The sequence below is a fragment of the Dendrobates tinctorius genome, unplaced genomic scaffold (assembly GCF_039654945.1).
Source record: "Dendrobates tinctorius isolate UK_male_01 unplaced genomic scaffold, ASM3965494v1 ptg000028l, whole genome shotgun sequence".
Lineage (NCBI taxonomy): Eukaryota > Metazoa > Chordata > Amphibia > Anura > Dendrobatidae > Dendrobates > Dendrobates tinctorius.
The window spans coordinates 39790735-39808073 of record NW_027361696.1 but is presented as its reverse complement, the minus strand read 5'-3'; the positions used below and the strand labels follow the sequence as shown (position 1 = coordinate 39808073).

At 47.5% G+C, this 17339-nt stretch overlaps 1 protein-coding gene and 1 long non-coding RNA gene across 3 annotated transcripts in view; both read left to right on the top strand.

The window, feature by feature from the left end:
• The window catches only part of IGLON5 (IgLON family member 5), a 554166-nt gene that overhangs the window by 209330 nt on the left and 327497 nt on the right, over positions 1-17339 (top strand).
• LOC141085312 (uncharacterized) lies at positions 1408-14456 on the top strand. 2 transcript variants are annotated; one of them, XR_012231269.1, is made up of 2 exons: positions 1408-3313; positions 3397-14456. It is a non-coding gene; the product is annotated as an uncharacterized lncRNA (long non-coding RNA). The 2 variants fall into 2 exon arrangements; XR_012231268.1 differs by having other exon boundaries at positions 3355-14456.

The following is a 17339-nucleotide window of genomic DNA, read 5'->3' as shown; positions in this document are numbered from 1 at the left end:
CAAATTCCAAAGGATAGGTGATAGGTACTCATTCTAGAACTTCCACTGATTCCGAGATCTTTGCTTTGAAATCATCTGTTGAAGTGGAGCGGTGGCCGTGCGTGTGCACAATGACACTGTTGGACATAGCAGATTCCCAATGGATGAAGTAGTGATGTGCATGCGCGGCCCCATTATACAGGAAGCATTTCCGTACCCTGTTCTTTGGCCCCACTGGTCAGACCTACAGCAATTATTAAGTCAGTAAACCTGTTGAGCGATTATTTGTGGAAATGGAAAAACCTGAAAATTATGGAAATATGTGTCCAATGGTAAGAAGACGTCCTGCCATGCATGGAGCCCTCCTGGCGTTACTCCCGCAGTCTCTGGCCCCACATTTATCAAGAGCGGCTTCATTTCAGATAATGTTAAGTCTGATCTAATTGATTGACCTCAGCAGTGATAGATTTATGACCACATTTGTCTCCTTCGAGAAATCTGTCACAACATAATATACATCACAGCTGGAAACTTTCGAAATGACGGCACATTCACTACCCCAGCGGTGCAGAGCCGAGGCATATTTTACAACTGACTTTTTTTCCAAAAAAAAAAAAAAAATATATATATATATTTTTTTTTTTTCTTAATTGCGTCCAAATAAGTATCATGCTCCGCCCCGCATGTTCTGCATTATAATTACCTGAAATGTTCCTTTAAGTGGGGTTTCCAGGACTATAATATTATTAAGCACTAAATATATAAATTCCAGTAAAGAGGAAAGCCAGCACTCTGTGAGATAACTCTGAGTTTATTGTAAGGCTGAGTTCACACGTTGCAGTTTTTTCGCGTTTCCGCGGCGGTTTTAAACGCGCGATTTTGCCGCGAAAAATAAGCATCCCATGCATTCCTATGGGATTCCGCAATGCTGTGCTAATGCTGTGGTTTTTACCGCGGCGGAATCGCTTCGCGTTAAAAAACGCAGCATGCTCATTAATTTCGCGGCGATCCCGCACCCATAGGAATGCATTGTTCTGCTTAATTTCCGCATGTGGCTGTGCCCACCATGCGAAAAGTAAGCAGAACATTTGCGGATGGTACCCACGGAGGAGAGGAGACTGTCCTCCAGGCTGTGGGTACCATATCCCTGTAAAAAATAGAATTTTAAATAAAAAATATTGTTATTCTCACCTTCCGACATCCCGTGCAGCCTTCCCGCCTCTCTCCACGCTCCCGTTCCCAGTCAGCCTTTGTGAGCGATGACGTCCGTTCTCGCGGGATCACGAAGTCTCACTGTCATTCGCGCGACGTCATCGCAAATGATCGCGAGATGTCGCGATCCCGCGAGAATGGACGTCATCGCGGTAATTCGCGCAAAGGATTACTGGGACCGGGAGCGTGGAGAGAGGCGGGAAGGCTGCGCGGGACGTCGGAAGGTGAGAATAACAATATATTTATAATAATTATTTTTTACATGCTATCTATTACTATTGAAGCCGCATAGGTGGCCTCAATAGTAAAAAGTTGGTCACACTCGTCAAACACTATGTTTGACGAGTGTGATCAACCTGTCAATCAGTTCTCCAAGCGATGCTCCAGATTGCTTGGAAAACGCTAGCTATTCTGCAAGCTAATTACGCTTGCAAAATGCTAGTTTTTCCGCGGGAAAATCGCTGGAATTTAAAATGCGATTTTCCCGCGGAATGGAATTCTGGAATTCTCGCGGTAATTTCTGCAAGAGTTCCGGTACGTGTGAACCCAGCCTAACTGTATTCCATGTGTGCTAAAACCACTCTACCCAGGTAAACGTCCTTTCTTGGGTACTGCAATTTAAAAGGCATATGTTCTGTAATCCGACAGCAGCATGATGTTGGTGCAGAGCCTCTGCTTACAGAGATGTATTGCTTAGTTTACTGAGTGCAGCAGTTTTGATACAATCACAGTTTTCTCTGGGTGACCAGAAAAATGCCCACAGGAAAAATGCCCACAGGAAAAATGCCCACACGGAAAACTGCCCACACAGAAAATTGCCCACACGGAAAATTGCCCACACGGAAAATTGCCCACACGGAAAATTGCCCACACGGATAATTGCCCACACGGATAATTGCCAATTGCATCATCACAAAGTTTCAGATCTATGATATTTGAGGTGCAAGGTGAGGATGTTCACATGATATGTGAAAAATGCCCACAGAAAATTGCCCACAGACATGAATACCCACAGGAAAACATTAGCGAATTATAGGTGAGATGCTCTGCAAGACAGAGAGTAGCATAGATCTATAGGTTAAATGCTCTGCAGGACAGGGGGATAGTATACAGGCATATGTGAGATGCTCTGCAGGGCAGGAGAATAATATAGAATTCTAGGTGAGATGCTCTGCAGGACACAGAATAGTATAGAATTATAGATTAAATGCTCTGCAGGACAGGGGGATAGTATACAGGTATAGGTGAGATGCTCTGCAGGACGGGGATAGTATACAAGTATAGGTGAGATGCTCTGCAGGACAGGGGGATAGTATACAGGTATAGGTGAGATGCTCTGCAGGACAGGAGAATAATATAGAATTCTAGGTGAGATGCTCTGCAGGACAGAGAAAAGTATAGAATTATAGATTAAATTCTCTGCAGGACAGGGGGATAGTATACAGGTATAGGTGAGATGATCTGTAGCACAGGGGGATAGTATACAGGTATAGGTGAGATGCTCTGCAGGACAGTGGGATAGTATACAGGTATAGGTGAGATGCTCTGCAGGACAGGGGGATAGTATACAGGTATAGGTGAGATGCTCTGCAGGACTGGGGGATAGTATACAGGTATCGGTGAGATGCTCTGCAGGACAGGAGAATAATGTAGAATTCTAGGTGAGATGCTCTGCAGGACAGAGAATAGTATAGAATTATAGATTAAATTCTTTGCAAGACAGGGGGATAGTATACAGGTATGGGTGAGATGATCTGTAGGACAGGGGGATAGTATACAGGTATAGGTGAGATGCTCTGCAGGACAGGGGGATAGTATACAGGTATAGGTGAGATGCTCTGCAGGACAGGGGGATAGTATACAGGTATAGGTGAGATGATCTCCAGGACAGGGGGATAGTATACAGGTAAAGGTGAGATGCTCTGCAGGATAGGGGCATAGTATACAGGTATAGGTGAGATGCTCTTCAGGACAGGGGGATACTATACAGGTATAGGTGAGATGCTCTGCAGGACAGGGGGATAGTATACAGGTATAGGTGAGATGCTCTGCAGGACAGGGGGATAGTATACAGGTATAGGTGAGATGATCTGTAGGACAGGGGGATAGTATACAGGTATAGGTGAGATGATCTGTAGGACAGGGGATAGTATACAGGTATAGGTGAGATGATCTGTAGGACAGGGGGATAGTATACAGGTATAGGTGAGATGCTCTGCAGGACAGGGGGATAGTATACAGGTATAGGTGAGATGCGCTGCAGGACAGGGGGATAGTATACAGGTATAGGTGAGATGCTCTGCAGGACAGGGGGATAGTATACAGGTATAGGTGAGATGATCTGTAGGACAGGGGGATAGTATACAGGTATAGGTGAGATGATCTGTAGGACAGGGGGATAGTATACAGGTATAGGTGAGATGCTCTGCAGGATAGGGGGATAGTATACAGGTATAGGTGAGATGCTCTGCTGGACAGGGGGATAGTATACAGGTATAGGTGAGATGCTCTGCAGGACAGGGGGATAGCATACAGGTATAGGTGAGATGCTCTGTAGGACAGGGGGATAGTATACAGGTATAGGTGAGATGATCTGTAGGACAGGGGGATAGTATACAGGTATAGGTGAGATGATCTGTAGGACAGGGGGATAGTATACAGGTATAGGTGAGATGCTCTGTAGGACAGGGGGATAGTATACAGGTATAGGTGAGATGATCTGTAGGACGGGGATAGTATACAGGTATAGGTGAGATGCTCTGCTGGACAGGGGGATAGTATACAGGTATAGGTGAGATGCTCTGCAGGACAGGGGGATAATATACAGGTATAGGTGAGATGCTCTGCAGGACAGGAGAATAATATAGAATTCTAGGTGAGATGCTCTGCAGGACAGAGAAAAGTATAGAATTATAGATTAAATTCTCTGCAGGACAGGGGGATAGTATACAGGTATAGGTGAGATGATCTGTAGCACAGGGGGATAGTATACAGGTATAAGTGAGATGCTCTGCAGGACAGGGGGATAGTATACAGGTATAGGTGAGATGCTCTGCAGGACAGGGGGATAGTATACAGGTATCGGTGAGATGCTCTGCAGGGTAGGAGAATAATGTAGAATTCTAGGTGAGATGCTCTGCAGGGTAGGATAATAATGTAGAATTCTAGGTGAGATGCTCTGCAGGACAGGGGGATAGTATACAGGTATGGGTGAGATGATCTGTAGGACAGGGGGATAGTATACAGGTATAGGTGAGATGCTCTGCAGGACAGGGGGATAGTATACAGGTATAGGTGAGATGCTCTGCAGGACAGGGGGATAGTATACAGGTATAGGTGAGATGATCTGCAGGACAGGGGGATAGTATACAGGTATAGGTGAGATGCTCTGCAGGATAGGGGGATAGTATACAGGTATAGGTGAGATGCTCTTCAGGACAGGGGGATACTATACAGGTATAGGTGAGATGCTCTGCAGGACAGGGGGATAGTATACAGGTATAGGTGAGATGCTCTGCAGGACAGGGGGATAGTATACAGGTATAGGTGAGATGATCTGTAGGACAGGGGGATAGTATACAGGTATAGGTGAGATGATCTGTAGGACAGGGGGATAGTATACAGGTATAGGTGAGATGATCTGTAGGACAGGGGGATAGTATACAGGTATAGGTGAGATGCTCTGCAGGACAGGGGGATAGTATACAGGTATAGGTGAGATGCTCTGCAGGACAGGGGGATAGTATACAGGTATAGGTGAGATGCTCTGCAGGACAGGGGGATAATATACAGGTATAGGTGAGATGATCTGTAGGACAGGAGGATAGTATACAGGTATAGGTGAGATGATCTGTAGGACAGGGGGATAGTATACAGGTATAGGTGAGATGCTCTGCTGGACAGGGGGATAGTATACAGGTATAGGTGAGATGCTCTGCTGGACAGGGGGATAGTATACAGGTATAGGTGAGATGCTCTGCAGGACAGGGGGATAGCATACAGGTATAGGTGAGATGCTCTGTAGGACAGGGGGATAGTATACAGGTATAGGTGAGATGATCTGTAGGACAGGGGGATAGTATACACGTCTAGGTGAGATGATCTGTAGGACGGGGGATAGTATACAGGTATAGGTGAGATGCTCTGTAGGACAGGGGGATAGTATACAGGTATAGGTGAGATGATCTGTAGGACGGGGATAGTATACAGGTATAGGTGAGATGCTCTGCTGGACAGGGGGATAGTATACAGGTATAGGTGAGATGCTCTGCAGGACAGGGGGATAATATACAGGTATAGGTGAGATGCTCTGCAGGACAGGGGGATAGTATACAGGTATAGGTGAGATGATCTGCAGGACAGGGGGATAGTATACAGGTATAGGTGAGATGCTCTGCAGGATAGGGGGATAGTATACAGGTATAGGTGAGATGCTCTTCAGGACAGGGGGATACTATACAGGTATAGGTGAGATGCTCTGCAGGACAGGGGGATAGTATACAGGTATAGGTGAGATGCTCTGCAGGACAGGGGGATAGTATACAGGTATAGGTGAGATGATCTGTAGGACAGGGGGATAGTATACAGGTATAGGTGAGATGATCTGTAGGACAGGGGGATAGTATACAGGTATAGGTGAGATGATCTGTAGGACAGGGGGATAGTATACAGGTATAGGTGAGATGCTCTGCAGGACAGGGGGATAGTATACAGGTATAGGTGAGATGCTCTGCAGGACAGGGGGATAGTATACAGGTATAGGTGAGATGCTCTGCAGGACAGGGGGATAGTATACAGGTATAGGTGAGATGATCTGTAGGACAGGGGGATAGTATACAGGTATAGGTGAGATGATCTGTAGGACAGGGGGATAGTATACAGGTATAGGTGAGATGATCTGTAGGACAGGGGGATAGTATACAGGTATAGGTGAGATGCTCTGCTGGACAGAGGGATAGTATACAGGTATAGGTGAGATGCTCTGCTGGACAGGGGGATAGTATACAGGTATAGGTGAGATGCTCTGCAGGACAGGGGGATAGCATACAGGTATAGGTGAGATGCTCTGTAGGACAGGGGGATAGTATACAGGTATAGGTGAGATGATCTGTAGGACAGGGGGATAGTATACACGTATAGGTGAGATGATCTGTAGGACAGGGAGATAGTATACAGGTATAGGTGAGATGCTCTGTAGGACAGGGGGATAGTATACAGGTATAGGTGAGATGATCTGTAGGACGGGGATAGTATACAGGTATAGGTGAGATGCTCTGCTGGACAGGGGGATAGTATACAGGTATAGGTGAGATGCTCTGCAGGACAGGGGGATAACATACAGGTATAGGTGAGATGCTCTGTAGGACAGGGGGATAGTATACAGGTATAGGTGAGATGATCTGTAGGACAGGGGGATAGTATACAGGTATAGGTGAGATGCTCTGCTGGACAGGGGGATAGTATACAGGTATAGGTGAGATGCTCTGCAGGACAGGGGGATAGTATACAGGTATAGTTGAGATGCTCTGCAGGACAGGGGGATAGCATACAGGTATAGGTGAGATGCTCTGTAGGACAGGGGGATAGTTTACAGGTATAGGTGAGATGCTCTGCAGGATAGGGGGATAGTATACAGGTATAGGTGAGATGCTCTGCAGGACAGGGGGATAGTATACAGGTATAGGTGAGATGCTCTGTAGGTCAGTAGAATAATATAGAATTCTAGGTGAGATGCTCTGCAGGACAGGGGGATAGTATACAGGTATAGGTGAGATGATCTGTAGGACAGGAGGATAGTATACAGGTATAGGTGAGATGCTCTGCAGGACAGGGGGATAGTATACAGGTATAGGTGAGATGATCTATAGGACAGGGGGATAGTATACAGGTATAGGTGAGATGCTCTTCAGGACAGGGGGATAGTATACAGGTATAGGTGAGATGATCTGTAGGACAGGGGGATAGTATACAGGTATAGGTGAGATGCTCTGCAGAACAGGGGGATAGTATACAGGTATAGGTGAGATGCTCTGCAGGACAGGGGGATAGTATACAGGTTTAGGTGAGATGCTCTTCAGGACAGGGGGATAGTATACAGGTATAGGTGAGATGCTCTGTAGGACAGGGGGATAGTATACAGGTATAGGTGAGATGCTCTGCAGGACAGGGGGATAGTATACAGGTATAGGTGAGATGCTGTGCAGCACAGAAGCACATTTGCTTCTGCTTTTTGGTTCTTGAACTACGTTGTCATCTTTTGTTTTGAGAACTGAATGGCACTTTGAAGAGCGATGCAGTCGGCATCTCCAAGTCACCACTGCGTTGATAGTATGAAATGCAAAATATTCAAACCCCAAGTAAATCATAACTTTGTTGTTACTCTGGCTAGAATACTTTAGATGAAATCAAAATACACTTTTATTGAAAAGAAATTAAAAAATATGGGGATAGATCTATTAAAGTAGATGCTTTAACTAACCAAGACCCAATTGGCTGGCACAGCAGGAAAGCCATTGTCACTGGGGTTGTACCAAAAGGAATGACAGGATTGCCAATTGGAAACAATGGGGGTGGGGAAGCGCTGGAAGGAACATGTGAAATAATGTCAACAAGGAAAGCCCGGTGACTTCCATGGGCTCCGTTGAAATACAATACAGCACAACACAGGCAGCAAAGAAAATGCAGAATGGATTTCACCACAGGTCTCTGGGCCCAGTTTACTTCTCCGGGTTCTACAGGTTCGGTTCACTCATACCTAGTCCCAGAGTACAGATTCTGTTCTTACGAGCTGTCAGTCAGGCCCGGATTGGCAATATAACCAACCGGGCATTTTCCCGCTGGGCCACTGTCACGTGGGCCGCGGGCGGCAGCGACCGATCATCTGGCCGCTTGCCAGCTGCTGCGGCCACTGTTGCTCCTGCCGCCGGCCCTCTGCAGCACGGCGGTGATAGTTTCAAGTTCCTCCCGCACTGCAGGGAGATAAGCCGCGACGCCCCCCCACGCACCCCATCCTCGCCTTAGCATGAGACTCCCCGCCCCCGCAGCCACTCACAGCGTCGCACTCGCTTGCCTGCTCGCTCTGTTCGCAGGACCTGTGATGAAGTCACAGGAGGGGAGGAGTCAGGGGGGTCACATGATCAGGAGCCTTTGTCCAGACCCCCGATCATGTCACCCCCTGACTCCGCCCCTCCTGTGACCTCATCACAGGTCCTGTGCGCTCAGCCTTGCCTCTACCGTCTGTAAGACTCTGCTTTGCTGTTGTCATGGTGCTGGATGAGGTATGTGTGGGGTCAGGATTTACAGTGTGGATGTAGCAGAGCTGTGTGTGTATGAGGTGTACGGAGCGGAGCCGTGTGTACGAGGTGTACGGAGAGGAGCCACGCGTGTACGAGGTGTACGGAGCGGAGCAGTGTGTACGAGGTGTATGGAGCGGAGCCGTGTGTACGAGGTGTACGGAGCGGAGCCGTGTGTGTACAAGATGTACGGAGCGGAGTAGTGTGTACGAGGTGTATGGAGCGGAGCCGTGTGTACGAGGTGTACGGAGCGGAGCCGCGCGTGTACGAGGTGTACGGAGCGGAGCCGCGCGTGTACGAGGTGTACGGAGCAGAGCCGCGCGTGTACGAGGTGTACGGAGCGGAGCCGCGCGTGTACGAGGTGTACGGAGCGGAGCAGTGTGTACGAGGTGTACGGAGCGGAGCCCTGTGTGTACGAGGTGTACGGAGAGGAGCCACGCGTGTACGAGGTGTATGGAGCGGAGCCGCGTGTGTACGAGGTGTACGGAGAGGAGCCACGCGTGTACGAGGTGGACGGAGTGGAGCCGTGTGTGTATGGAGTGGAGCCATATGTGTACGAGATGTACGGAGTGGAGCCAAGTGTGTACAAAGCATACAAAGCAGGCTTTTCCCACGGACACAGGAGTACACGGCGGAGCCCCGAGGAGCATTTTAAAACACACACATGACGTTCCACCTGAAGTGATGTGCTAGAAGCTGACCGGAAATGAGATAATTTCTTGAGGCGATTGTGACGGAACTAGGAATGCTTCAGATCCATCACCGTGTCCTCCTCCGACAGCGCAGACAGCAGGATCGCCTTGGAATCGGGGATGCCGACCATGTGAGCGGATCATGATATGTCCTGCACCGGGAGGCTCAGGTGGGCACTACAATGGGAGCCGGGCTGCTATAGTATCTTTGTAGAATCTTTCTTTATTTCTTTCTCTCTTTTTCTTTCTTTCTCTGTTCTTTCATTCTCTGTTCTGTCTTTCCCTCATTTTCTTTCTCTTTCTGTTCTTTCTTTCTCTCTCTAATCTTTCTTTTTTCTCTCTCTGTTCTTTCTTTCTTTTCTTTACTTCTTTCTTTCTCTCTCTGTTCTTTCTCTGGTCTCTCACTGTTCTTTCTTTGTCTCTCACTGTTCTTTCCCCTTTCTTTCTCTCTGTTCTTTCTTCTTTCTCGCTCTCTCTGTTTTCTTTTTTCTCTCTCTCTCTGTTTTCTCTCTTCCTTAGTGCCAGTCAGTGTGCCCATAATGCCAGCCACTGTGCCCTCAGTACCAGTCAGTGTGATCAGCAGTGCTGAATGGGTGCGATTAGGTGTGGACATGGGTGTGACTAGTTGTGAAATGGGTATGGCTGGGCGTGGCCAAAATTTGCAGCGGCGCGCTGCGCGCGCCGCAGTCTTTGTCCGTCTTTCTCTTCTTCAAAAGATGGGAGGTATGATAGGGGCGGCTATGATCAGGGGGTCTGGTTGCCCAATAGAGAGCAGTTCTGCCAGGAATTCTGTAATCATGCATACAAAAGGGGACAGAGATTTGGGAGGAGTACTGTACCTAAAAGCAATAAATAGGACTGAGCTGAAATACTGGACACAGCTATGACTACATGTTATATAGTCGTGTTAATCTCCTCTCACTTCTTGTAAACTACAAGTGTACAAAGATATTATATAGTCACCATGTGACTAGTGGGCCTGTGTAACTTCAAATGCCAGGGCTGAATTTTAGTCCCAGTCCGGCCCTGCTGTCAGTCCACTGTGCTAAAAATAATTCCACTCTCAGTGTGGTGTGAATGGGCCTAGAAACCCTTAATCAAATCCATTCTGCATTTTCTTTCATCCTATGCCTGCCTACACCTGCAGTATATGTGTATGATACATAACTATGTAGGATCTGTTCACTCTTACTCTTGGTAGTCATAAGTGGATAGGGAAGGAAATGCAGGCACCAGATTCACTGCCACTGAAATCAATGGGAGAGCGGCACTGCTCTGACACTTCCGGCTCCTGTGTTGGTCAGTGACATCACTATGGAGACACATGGGTCAGTGGGGGCTCTTGTCTGCTGACCTGGCTGTCTTTCGAGAGCCCGCAAAAACCAGGGCTCATCCCACTGAACGCCCGCACTCGATCCCCATGGGTAGAACACCACTCAGACAACACAGGGTGAGGGGAACACACATTGGTAAGACTATTGGTTCATCAACAGAAAAAAACACAGAGGTGCAATGCCTGTGGTCGCAGCAATGAAGGCTACGAGCAGGCACGGGGGTACAGATGCCTGCTTCTGCTGGATCTCAGTCCTCACTGAAGACGCAGATCCAGATGACATGCATGGTGTTGCAGAGACCCGTCGGGTCCCTGCACTGCAATACATGCTGCACTGCGACACATGCAGTGGCTGTGAACTGACGTCGGAGGTGCAGCCACAGGGAGCGGCGCATGACAACGGCGCACAATCTGATGTCAGCTGCCGGGCTGTGTGGTGGATACAAAAGACACGTGGGAGCAGAGGAAAGGTGAGTAGAATGATTTTGTTTTTAATTATGCATTAGGGACAGAACGGGGACACATACACTAGGATTGGGGAACATGTAAACCAGGATAGGGACATACTGTATATATCAGGAAGTAGGCATATATACCAGGATGGAGACTATTTGGACCACATATACCAGCATTGGGACAAATACTGTATGCCAGGATGCGGACATATTCACCAGGATGATGGGCATATATACCAGGATGGGGTACATTTCACTACATAATGAAAGGGGCAATTCATAAGCCTTTATAGAACTTAGAACACTACAGGGGCCCATACATCTGACCAACGTGTGTGTGTGTGGGGGGGGGGGCAGGTCCAGATTTTGCACTTGGGCCCATCGGACTCCAGTTACACCATTGCAAAAACATACATTCTCAGCAAGTACACAAGGTGGTACAAGTGGAAGAATTTCACCTTTCTGCTGTGCTTTGTGGGCTTCCAGTAACAACTATCTTCGACAGCAGCTCCCTGCTTTTGGTGGGCTTCCACTGAGACGATAATGTATTAGATTTGACCTGCAGTCCCATGTAACTCCACAGATGATACAGTGATACTTTTGTGAGTACTGATAGCAGTGATAGCTCCTCTGGATCACACTACTTCTGGTTCTGCTTGTGCTGCTGTTTTGGGCTGGTGGGAGGAGTAAGGCAGAATCAGTGAGAGATGAGAGCAGACTATATCTATTGCTGATAATGACAGACTGCTACAAACACAGATCTTCATGTTTGCAGTTTTGCACTAGATCAACTGTAAATCACAAGTTGATCACATATCATGTGAACATTCTCACCTTGCAACTCAAAAATCATAGATCTTAAACTTTGTGATGCTGCAATTAGCAATTTTCTGCGTGGGCAGTCTTCCATGTGGGCAATTTTCTGCGTGGGCAGTCTTCCATGTGGGCAATTTTCCGTGTGGGCAATCTTCCATGTGGGCAATTTTCCGCGTGGGCAATCTTCCATGTGGACAATTTTCCATGTGGGCAATTTTCCTGTGGGCATTTTTCCTGTGGGCAATTTTCCTGTGGGCAATTTTTCCTGTGGGCAATTTTCAGGGATTTTCTCTGCTGCAGATCTATCGGTGCTCAAATGTTGAGCTGTGTATATCCCTACCCACACCCCTGATTGGCTGCCTTCTGTGTACACTGGCAGAAAGCAGCCAATCAGTGGTGGGGGTGGGGTTACACAGAGCAGCAGGACCAGGAGGCTTGAGATACCTAGACCTTTAGTGATAATTTCATGCTGATAAGACACTGATTATATTAGAACAGAAACAGTCTATAGTGACACATCCCTGGAATGAGGCTCTCAGCCCCTACATCATGCTGCTTTCTAATTACATAGCTAAATAGGTACTGCTGATAGAATCCCTTTAAAACAGTTCAGTCCCAAGAAAATGGATAACAAAGGATAAACTGACAAGCTAAAGCTAGATAATTAGTATTGGTCCCCACCAATCACTTATTAATGTTCTAGCATAAAACTCGATCTGACTATGAACCTTTAAAGGGATATTTCAATCTGAAGAATTTCTCTTCTTTTTTCCACTGGATGAATAACAAATGGGATTTTGGAGGAAAACAGGCTGCTAGGTTTCCCCCAATCCTCCATCTGCAATAAAGGGGCATGGCGCAGTGATAATGGAGTTGTGGCTGACTGTGCTTGGCCATTTCCATCACGTACCCATTAGTGCCATAGACCTTGAATGGTGCGGCAGGGCATGTGCCATATTGGTCTGTTCCCATTAGTGCCACAGACCTAGAATTGTGCGGCAGGGCATGCGCCATATTGGTCTGTATGCATTAGTGCCATAGAGCTTCAATGGTGTGGCAGGGCATGTGCCATATTGGTCTCTATTCATTAGTGCCCTAGACCTTGAATGGTGCCACGGGGCTTGCACAATATTAGTCTGTTCCCATTAATCCCATAGACCTTGAATGGTGACACAGGGCATGCGCCAAATTGGTCTGTTCCCATTAGTGCCATAGACCTTTAATCGTGCGGCAGGGCACGCACCATATTGGTCTGTTCTCTTTAGTGCCATAGACCTTGAATGGTGCGGCAGGGCATGCACCATATTGGTCTGTTCCCATTAGTGCCATAGACCTTGAATGGTGTGGCAGGGCATGCGCCATATTGATATGTTCCTATTAGTGCCATAGACCTAGAATCGTGCGGCAGGGCATGCGCCATATTGGTCTGTTACTTGTAGTGCCATATTGAAGTGCCATATTGAATGGTGTGGCAAAGCATGTGCCATATTGGTCTGTTCCCATTAGTGCCATAGACCATGTATGGTGCGGCACGGCATGCGCCATATTGGTCTGTTCTCATTAGTACCATAGACCTTGAATGGTGCGGCAGGGCATGTGCCATATTGGTCTGTTCCCATTAGTGCCACAGACCTAGAATTGTGCGGCAGGGCATGCGCCATATTGGTCTGTATGCATTAGTGCCATAGAGCTTCAATGGTGTGGCAGGGCATGTGCCATATTGGTCTCTATTCATTAGTGCCCTAGACCTTGAATGGTGCCACGGGGCTTGCACAATATTAGTCTGTTCCCATTAATCCCATAGACCTTGAATGGTGACACAGGGCATGCGCCATATTGGTCTGTTCCCATTAGTGCCATAGACCTTTAATCGTGCGGCAGGGCACGCACCATATTGGTCTGTTCTCTTTAGTGCCATAGACCTTGAATGGTGCGGCAGGGCATGCGCCATATTGATATGTTCCTATTAGTGCCATAGACCTAGAATCGTGCGGCAGGGCATGCGCCATATTGGTCTGTTACTTGTAGTGCCATATTGAAGTGCCATATTGAATGGTGTGGCAAAGCATGTGCCATATTGGTCTGTTCCCATTAGTGCCATAGACCATGTATGGTGCGGCACGGCATGCGCCATATTGGTCTGTTCTCATTAGTGTCATAAACATTGAATGGTGTGGCAGGGCATGCACCATATTGGTCTGTTCTCAATAGTGTCATAAACCTTGTATGGTGTGGCAGGGCATGTGCCATATTGGTCTGTTCCCATTAGTGCCATAGACCTTGAATGGTGTGGCAGGACATGTGCCATATTGGTCTGATCCCATTAGTGTCATTTACCTTGAATGGTGTGGCAGGGCATGCGCCATATTAGTCTGATCCCATTAGTGCCATAGACCTGGAATAGTGGCACAGGGCATGCGCCATATTGGTCTGTTCCCATTAGCGCCATAGACCTTGAATGGTGCGGCAGGGCATGTGCTATATTGGTCTGTTCCCATTAGTGCCATAGACCATGAATGGTGCAGCAGGACATGCGCCATGTTGGTCTGTTCACTTTAGTGCCAAAGACCTTGAATGGTGTGGCAGGGCATGCCCCATATTGGTCTCATCCCCTTAGTGTCATAGATGTTGAATTGTGCGGCAGGTCGTGCGCCATATTGGTCTGTTCCCATTAGTGTCATAGACCTTTAATCGTGCGGCAGGGCACGCACCATATTGGTCTGATCCCATTAGTGCCATAGTCCTTGAATGGTGCGGCAGGGCATGCGCCATATTGGTCTATTCCCATTAGCGCCATAGACCTTGAATGGTGCGGCAGGACATGCGCCATGTTGGTCTGTTCACTTTAGTGCCATAGACCTTGAATGGCACAGCAGGACATGCGCCATGTTGGTCTGTTCACTTTAGTGCCATAGACCTTGAATGGTGTGCCAGGGCATGCGCCATATTGTTCTGTATCCATTAGTGCCATAGACCTTGAATGGTGCAGCAGGACATGCGACATATTGGTCTGTTCCCATTAATGCCATAGACCCTGAATGATGCGGCATGGCATGCGCCATATTGGTCTGTATCCATTAGTGCCACAGGCCTTGAATGGTGCGTCAGGACATGTGCCATATTGGTCTGTTCCCATTAGTGCCATAGACCTTGAATGGGGCGGCATGGCATGCGCCATATTTGTCTGTATCATTAGTGCCACAGACCTTGAATGGTGCCGCAGGACATGCTCCATATTGTTCTGTTCCCATTAGTGCCATAGAGCTTGAATGGTGCGGCATGGCATGCGCCATATTGGTCTGTATCCATTAGTGCCACAGACCTTGAATGGTGCGGTAGGGCATTCGCCATATTAGTCTGTTCCCATTAGTGCCATAGACCCTGAATGGTTGTGGCAGGGCATGCGCCATATTGGTCTGTATCCATTAGTGCCACAGACCTTGAATGGTGCGACAGGACATGCGCCATATTGGTCTGTTCCCATTAGTGCCATAGACCTTGAGCTTTCCCCCTACAAGACATATATTTCATGGTGGCTTCTAGCAGATATTATGATGTATTCATTAGTAATGTCTCCCACTGGGGAACCTATTCTTTATCAGGTAGCAGATTTTCTTTTTCTCAGTGGGAAATCTCGAGATTCCTATAGAATAGAAAGATCCTTAAAGTAAGAACCCCGGGGAGATCCATCCCTTTCCTTCTGGTCTTCGGAGGATATGTCTTCCCTGGTACCTTTCCATCCAGACACCTGCACACCCACCCTCATCCGGCTCACAGGAGGTGAGATGGGAGCAGATGTTCCTTTTTCGTGTCCCCCAGGCTCACAAGGTGGGATAAAAGCGTCTTCCGCTGGAGATGAACCTGCTGTCGCTTTTCTCGTAGATTGGGGAACCCTACAGTTTAGTTGCTCACAGATGTTAGTTGTTTATTCCTAAAAGCTTCTAAATGCTTTCCGCTTCCTAAATTCTGGTCTCCACATCGTCGTTTTAACCCATCTATCACCAGGGAGTGAAGTAAAGACAATAGGTATATGGTGGCCACCACCTGGGGAAGCAAGGGTTTAATACCGGCCCCCTCCTGTAATAATGCCGTCTGCAGGTTGCCTCCGTGATCATTATGGTGCAATTTCAGGCCACTGCTGCTTTTTTGTTTTCTGTTTATTTTTTGTTTATTTTTTTTGCAATTTCCATTCTATTTGATTTGAAGGGGCAATTATGGGCAGAGGCGAAAAATGGAAACAATACATATATATTTGTGTTTTTGCCCGCTGACAATCAAACAAAAAAAAAGATAAGTTTGTGATAGAATAAAGCAGAAATGGTGGAGGTAATCAAATGAGATAACCAAGGCCGAGGGGAAAGTGCGGCAGCTGGGTAAATGGCTGAACGCAGAGAACAGCAGCCGATTCTCCAGTCGTTTATGCGCCAATTTCTGGTTATTAAAATAATTTTGTGTTTTGAAGAAGAAAAAAATAAAAAAATGATTTTGATCGTGAAGATGTAACAACTCAGAAACATGGAGGAAATCTATACATGGATGGTGGAGAATACTCCAACCATCTAATACAACTGGACCCAATAGCAGGACATAATCCCACCAGAATCTGTCTATACTATGTACATAAAATACTATGATTCCCAACATGAGAACATTATAACTGCCAACATGACCCGACTGCGAAACCTCATCTTAAAGGGATTGTTCACTATCTCATCAAGTCATATCTGAGGCCTCAGACATCCTGAACCCCCCACAGATCAGCATTGGAGCCCATAAGCCCAGTCTTATAAACTGAGTAGTGGCCGTCCCTGGATTTGATGGTCCAGATCACAATCAATTTAATAGGAGCTGAGCTGCAGTACCTGAGAATGGCCACTATAAGGTGTATGGAGCTGAGCGGCAGTACCTGAGAATAGCCACTATAAGGTGTATGGAACTGAGCAGCAGTACTTGATAATGGCCACTATACAGTGCATGGAGCTTAACTGCAGTACCTGACAATGGCCACTATATGGTGTATGGAGCTGAGCTGCAGTACCTGAGAACGGCCACTATGTGGTGTCTGGAGCTGAGCTGCACTACCTCAGAACGGCCACTATAGGGTGTCTGGAGCTGAGCTGCAGTACCTGAGAACAGCCACTATACGGTGTATGGAGCTGAGCTGCAGTACTTGACAATGGCCACTATACAGCGCATAGAGCTGAGCTGCAGTACCTGACATCAGCCACTATGCGGTGTCTGGAGCTGAGCTGCAGTACCTGAGATCTGCCACTATATGGTGTATGGAGCTGAGCTGCAGTACCTGACAATGGCCACTATATGGTGTCTGGAGCTGGTCTGCAGTATCTGAGAATGGCCACTATGCGGTGTCCGGAGCTGAGCTGCAGTACCTGAGAACGGCCACTATAGGGTGTATGGAGCTGAACTGCAGTACCTGAGGATGGCCACTATACGTTGTCTGGAGCTGAGCTGCAGTACCTGAGAACAGCCACTATATGGTGTAGGGAGCTGAGCTGCAGTACTTGACAATGGCCACTATACAGTGCATGGAGCTGATCTG